Source organism: Oratosquilla oratoria, chromosome 13 (assembly GCF_046742065.1).
Source record: "Oratosquilla oratoria isolate Oo_2021 chromosome 13, ASM4674206v1, whole genome shotgun sequence".
Classification (NCBI taxonomy): Eukaryota; Metazoa; Arthropoda; class Malacostraca; order Stomatopoda; family Squillidae; genus Oratosquilla; species Oratosquilla oratoria.
The window spans coordinates 48,653,642-48,661,141 of NC_134789.1; positions in this window are offsets into that span (position 1 = coordinate 48,653,642).

Below are 7,500 nucleotides of genomic sequence, written 5' to 3' on the forward strand. Positions count from 1 at the left end.
TATTCAGAAGCGTGCTGGTCTCAAATTCGTTTGGATGATGGTGGCTCTATGCCTATATGGCCGAAGAAAAACCGCGCTCGGCTTAAGGAATTCCCTACAAGGCAATGTTTCTCAACCAGCCGTCCACAGAAGCCTATCAAGGGGACCGCAGGACGGGGAATTCAACATGGTACACATTTTAATTCTGTCATGGCTTGGCTTTTTTTTTTTCAGAATTCATGATTACACAATGTGTCTTAATTGAAAGCTCAAGGTTTTTCTTTATTTTTTTCCTGGCTAGTTGCGTCTCTCAGATTGTGGCGATGATTTGTATTATATATCATGTTTCTATTACTAAATGCTCAGAAAAAGTGACCATATCTTATCTACTCCTGTATTAAGGGATCCCCTAAATCTATACGTCGATGTTAGGGCTCCACAAAGTTTGAAAGGTTGAGATAACAATACTATTAGGTTCCTCATCGAAGTAGAATCTGTCCAGAGTGTAGTACAGTATGATCCCAATTACCTGGAACCACGGTTGTGGGGTACCACTTATACACAGTTAAAGTCTTTATACCGTTTGTACTCACATACCTACGGGCCATTGGGTATCTTTAGATTCTAATTTTGGTTAGATAAGACACTCATTTTACAAAGTTGATGTCATGAAGACAATTGAAAATTGAGATGAAGCCATTATACGGTAGAATTTCATTGTAGTTTTCCGTTCTCTTTTCGTTGATAAAAGTAAAATTTATATATTCTTATTTGAGTTATATAATCTACTAAATCAAATAAGATGTTTTTAGGTTTCACGGCATGATTAAATCATACTAAAAATGTTGATGTCTAACCCCCCCTTTTATGTCTTAATATGTCTTCATCGAGATGTCAAGTTTTTTTTTTTTCCTGGCTAGTTGTGTCTCTCAGAATGTGGCGATGATTTGTATAATTTGTCAAAACATTTCTATCACTAAATGCTTAGAAAAAATACTATATCTAATTATGTATCAATGAATCCCGTGAATGTTAAAGTCGATGTAATGGGTTCACAAAGTTTGAAAGATTGAGAATTACTGCTCAAGTAACCCGTCCTCAACCAGACCAAAATCCATAAATTCCGTGACGGTGTTGAAGAGAATAAGGATGTCTGCAAATCTCATCGTGATTTGCGGCACAGCGGGATTTCGTTCAGCCTCTTTATCCGAAGCGACTGATGGGCTGAGTCGAAGCTCTTTGGACGCCCGTCTATTATGGCTTCTACGTCCTTCCTATAATGTAAGGAGCCGCGATGCGCGTACCTGCGGTCGAAGCCGTCACCCTTGCCCTATGGGTTTGGACTGTTTGGGAAGGTAACAGTCACAGCTGGGAATCGGAGGGAAGTATGGGATTCGAACCCACGACTAAGCGAATGCGAGACCGGTATGTTTCTGATTACGCCACCAGTGCACTGCTAGAAAAAGAGTTTCTTTTAGTTTGGTTTGTTATATGTTGGTGATCATTGCGGAGGTATACGCGCCTTATTCTGTACATCAAAACGTGCCATGAATGAGGACAAGACTACAACAGATGCGTTGGCACTGAATGCACACACATGAATCCTTGCAATCTTCCGTAAATTTCCTAATCTCATTCTCTCTCTCCTCTTTCTCTCTCTACTGATGTTCATTCTTTCTAATCAGTACATTCACAGACACATCACACGGGTGCATATGAGGTTGCCAAATGGTGGTCATTCAAAGTAAGATATCAATGATTATGTAAATTAACTTTAAGAATGTCATCCATGTTCTCGACACGTTTATTGATTGCGTGTTTGCCTGTGCATATTTTCTTATAGCAGAGCCTCATTACAACCGCTTCTGTAAAGAATACACTTATAACGTTAAATTGAGATTGTGAAGTAAATCAATACAAATTGTGAGGGTATTGTGCATTATACGTACACCTTTTGTGATGATGCTCTAGCGTTATACAATGCCTCTGTAACACTTTTTAATGTGACAATCTTGATATATTAAAAATAGGGAAGCGTTTCTTTTGCTCCTCAAGTTCGGAGAATACCATGTAAAAAAAAAAAAAAAAAAAAAAAAAAAAAAAAAAAAAAAAAATAAAAAAAATAAAAAAAAAAAAAACCTCTGGTATTAACCAAAGAAATACTACTAAAAAGTGTTATGAAGCATGATAAGTTATTCATAATTTTCAGTCTTTTGATCTGAGGGTCATCCTTAAGATGAATGAAAACATATGGTGTGTTGGTAAATATAATCTATAATACATGTCGCCTCAAGGCGTGACTTTCCGTATAATTTAAGTGCACGAATATCCATGATAACACCTGCGTTGGTCTTTTGCTCATCATGAGTGCAAAGGTAATGTATACAGTTATCTTTGTTCGTAGGCTTCTTGTGTACTTTAAATTTGACTGTGCTGTTGTACCGGAGTTTCTCCATGACGATCTACATCAGGTTATCGAGACATTTACAAGGCTAAGTTTCCCCTCTGATCTACTCACTTTAAGTCAGAGAAGGGCTAGAACTGAGAGAAAATCGTTCATAACTGTTTCCTCTTTCAACTTAGCTTTCACACTCAAGTAGGAACTCAAAACTCAAACACACAGATCTCAATGTGTGCGACCCAGACTACCTAACCAGTGCAGAAAAATAGTCAGGTACATGACAACATTGTGTACAAAGTCCCTTGCTCCAACTACGTTCTTGCATATTCTCGAGAAGTGTGCACGAGCCACGAGTTTATCCACAAGAAAAGAGCACAAAGACAGGCGTCCGCTGCCTTCGCAACACCATTGCGCTCTTGTTAACAACATAAACGACAAAAGATACCTGTTGATTTGGTAACAAGTCGTCGTGCTACATAATAATCTTAATAAGATACAGAGGAAAAATGTGGAAGCAATGTATATCGTACCAAAACTTGTACCACGAATAAGGTAGGAGACATCAAGTTGTCCACATGACAGCCGATTGGTCCAAAAAGGGGAAGAAAAGAAAACGGCCAAAGCTCCTTCCATCTCACAGATGAAGTTCAGTACCTTTTCTTAGTACTCATCTGTGTTTTTGTTTTGTTTTTTTATCCAATGCGTCTCAGCTTGTATGAACTCCTTTTGTAGAACTATTCGTGAGTAAAACTATTCCATGTGTGTCTTTGCATGTGTATGTATTTACTTAGTTCTATTTACTTAGTTGTATTTTGCGGGAAGGGGAGCTACGCCCGTGATGTCCCGCCTTTGTATCTCGCAGTGTCTAGTTTGCTCTTAAACTCATGAATAGTTTTTGCGCACACTATTTCATTGTCCAGTTCGTTCCAAGTGTCCACCACTCTCTGTGGAAAACTGTTTTTCTTCAGGTCTCTTCTGTAGCTATGTTTCTTTATTTTCTTTCCATGTCCTTTTGCGCTTCTCTTATCCCAGTTTAACAAGTCCTCTTTATCGAGTATTTCTGTGCCTTCATGATTCTGTAGATGGTCAGTAGGTCACTTCTTTCTCTTCTTTGCTCCAGAGTCGGTAACTCCAGTTTAGCTAATCTCTCCTCATATGACAAGTTTGCAAATGCAGGTGTCATTTTTGTGGCTGCTCTCTGCTTTCTTTCTATTTTCTTTATATTCTTTTTGGTACTGGGTGACCACAATGTCGCCGCATATTCTAGTCTAGACCTTATCAGTATGACCAATATTTTTTAAATAATTTCTTCGTCCAAATATGTAAATGCCACTTTTATTGATCTTAGCAAGTTGTAGGATTCTTCGACATTTTTGCTTATCTGTTTATCATAGGACAAGTCGTTTGAGATAATTACACCCAAATATTTTTCGAATCTCTCCTTCTTTACCTCCTTGGTTCCAATTTTATGTTATCCTGATATTCTATTTCTGCTTTTTCCAAACTGTGTGTGTGTGTGTGTGTGTGTGTGTGTGTGTGTGTGTGTGTGTGTGTGTGTGTGTGTGTGTGTGTGTGTGTGTGTGTGTGCGTATGTGCGTGTAATTCACCATGGTCTTGGATCACGTGTTGGACTCGTGATCGACAGCTATTTCCCTCCTGGAAGAGAGCTCGGAGCTCATATATGACCGATATATGGGTAATGCTGTGACCTTACACGCACACACACCCAACTCCCCGTACACTAGAGTTGGAGTAACGACTCACAGCGCAGCGATACTGGAATTATTTTAGCCCTGGGCGGGATTCGAACTCCGACAGCTGTGTATGTATGTGTGTGTGTGTGTGTGTGTGTGTGTGTGTGTGTGTGTGTGTGTGTGTGTGTGTGTGTGTGTGTGTGTGTGTGTGTGTGTGTGTGTGTGTGTGTGTGTGTGTGTGTGTGTGTGTGTGTGTGTGTGTGTGTGTGTGTGTGTGTGTGTGTGTGTGTGTGTGTGTTCACCTTGGTGTTTGGATCACGTGTTGGACTCGTGATCGACAGCTATTTCCCTCCCGGAAGAGAGCTCAGAGCTCGTATGACCGATCTATGGGTAATGCTATGACCTTTCACACACACACACACACACCAAACTCTCCGCCCACGAGAGTCAGAGTAACGACCCGAAGCACAGCGATACCGAAATAATTTCGGCCCTGGGCAGGATGCGAAATGGGTACTGCGAGCACGCACCGTACTTCCCAGTCCAGCGCTCTACCACCGCGCCACCGAGTCGTGTGTGTGTGTGTGTGTGTGTGTGTGTGTGTGTGTGTGTGTGTGTGTGTGTGTGTGTGTGTGTGTGTGTGTGTGTGTGTGTGTGTGTGTGTGTGTGTGTGTGTGTGTGTGTGTGTGTGTGTGTGTGTGTGTGTGTGTGTGTGTGCGCGTGTAAGTGTGTGTGACACAATTCTGAAGCTTCTTAATGTCGGGAAATTAAAAGGTCATCCGAAGCGTTCCAGTACAGAGATCAGTTTGATAAGAAAAAAATATATATAAAAATCTCACTGCAATTCCCCTAAAAGTAATCATATTCACGACGCATAAACCAAAAACGAATTTCATTATGACAACCGAATTTTAGAAAAAAAAAAAATTGTATGCAGCGCTAAGTTGAAAGACGACCCCCCTTTACTCTTCAAGACATTCCTCAACTTTTTTCCATGGTTCTTGGTTCGCAAACCAATTACAGCCTCATTCTTCAACTCCTCATAGTCTTTTATGGTATCATGTAGGGACAGAACGACAATAAAAATTTTAACGATTCCGATACGATTTCCGATACTGCTCATGACTTCCGATACAAGTCCGATACTGATACTTGCAATGATTATAATTCGTGGTTACTTTCAGGCTCTACAGTTAGTTTCGGAAACAAATACTTTATGAACAAAGTACAATTACCAATCATTTATCGGAATCAGAAGTTTAGAGCAGTATCAGAACTATTGTGCCGGACATCCTGAAGTGTTTTTTTTTTTTTTTTTTTGACAATGGATCCTCCCAAGAGAAATAAAACAGTTTGGTAGCCACAATAATAAAGATTAAAGCATCACAATTTACTCAAGGGGCTAACTAATACGCACAAGCATCCTTTGCTACTAAAGTAAAGAGACGAAGAGAAAGAAAATGACTTGTTGGCAGGCAGAATGCAAAGAAAAAATGCCGCCCGGTATGTAAGGCCTGACATGGTGCTTACTTAGCAATAAATCCTTAGGCCTGTACTCTCGCGTGAAATGTTTCATTTGTTTCTTGGCCCTTCACTTCCACAAAAAAGGCGCCCCTAAGAGTAACCTACACTGAATACATTTTCGACTTGAAAGAGAGGAAAAAGTAATTCATGTACAATGTGGGCATACAATTAAATACGCACACACACGCGCACACACACACACACACACACACACACACACACACACACACACACACACACACACACACACACACACACACACACACACACACACTTTTTTCCCATGAGACTATCCACCATTACAAACACACAACCTCCTCGCCACAACCAAATTAGCATAAGACCTCCATTAATTCCACAGGGCCGGCGCCGCCATACTGCTAAAATACTGCACACCCCCTTTTCATCCCCACGCTGCCGCCAACCCGCCATCTCTTCGTGGAGCTGCATTCCAAGGAAGACACTCTCTTTGTCCATACTATTACTACAACACCCTCACCCCAGAATAACTCTGCTCCTCCCTCCTCCCTCCTCCCTCCTCCCTCCTCCCTCCTCCCTCCTCCCTCCTCCCTCCTCCCTCCTCCCTCCTCCCTCCTCCCTCCTCCCTCCTCCCTCCTCCCTCCTCCCTCCTCCCTCATTCCTCCCTCCTCCCTCCTTCCTCCTCCTCCCTCCTCCCTCCTCCCTCCTCCCTCCTCCCTCCTCCCCTACCCCTCCTCCTTCCCCTCCTCCCCCTCCCTCCTCCCTCCTTCTCCCTCCTCCATTCTCCTTCCTTCCTCCCTTCCTCCCTTTTCCCTCTTCTCCTGTCCATTCTCCCCCTGGCCCCATCTTCCCTCTTCCCTTTAGTCTCCTATCTCCTGTTTGCTGACTCCTCTTGCTTCCTTTCACCTACTCCCTATTTCCTTCTCCCTCGCATTTCCTCCTTCCTCCTTTCTTCTTCCTCCTTACTCCTTCTTTCCTCCTACTTTCTTCTTCTTTCCCTCATAATTCTTTCTCCCTCCTACTTCCTCCCTCCTCTTGCCTTTGCCCCCTCTTCCTTCTCCTTTCTCTCTCTTCTCTCCTTCTGCCTTCCTCCTCGCTTCTCCCCTCTCCCTCTTCACACCTCCATCCTCCTCCCTTTCCAGCCTCTCTCACCAGCCTCCAGCCCTGAGGCTCTTAGCCCGCAGACATTATTTCTGCGTGCCTCTCCAGCCTCAACTTGACCCCCGCCTTCCCTGCCGTGCAATTGCTATTCGAAGGCATCTGCGATCGAACGGAGTGATAGCCTCTGACCCGAGCCGGCTCTCCCAACACGCCTTGGCGTTTCCCGCGCTCAAGCCCATCCTGTCACGGTCTCATTAGGTAATCCCTATTCACTGCAGACCTCTGCCTGTCCATAAACAAAAGTTCAAGAAGAACAGAAAGATACTTTTTTTTTATTTAATTAATCTTAGTAGCATTACTCTAATATCTATATACTTATTTTCAACCTCACGGCGTTCTTCAACTTCCCCCCCCCCCGACCTGGATTCATATCCGAACCATTTCTTCAATAACTTTGAGATCCCCCTCGCGCGTTTCAAAGCACGCTACACATAACCGGTGGCTTTCTTTGTCAAGCTTAAATATGTCGTAGAGTTGCCTCATTCTCTGAAATACCTTCCGAAGAAGAATTTCGATACCATCCTTTCGTCTATCTATCCTCCATCGACTTTTACTTCCTCTAGCGATGGGAGGAGAATGCCTTTCCTTTGTGTTCGTCTTGCAATTCGTTCGTTCCATCGAGAGCATTCCACCATATTTCATTGGCGTTTCCTGATTTGCGACTTTAATCACCTCTGCCACTTGCAGCGCCAGAGAATTCTATTCAGACTTGGCGCGATTGTTCAGAACTCCTATTTGTTATGCTACACTTGAGCCCCTTTC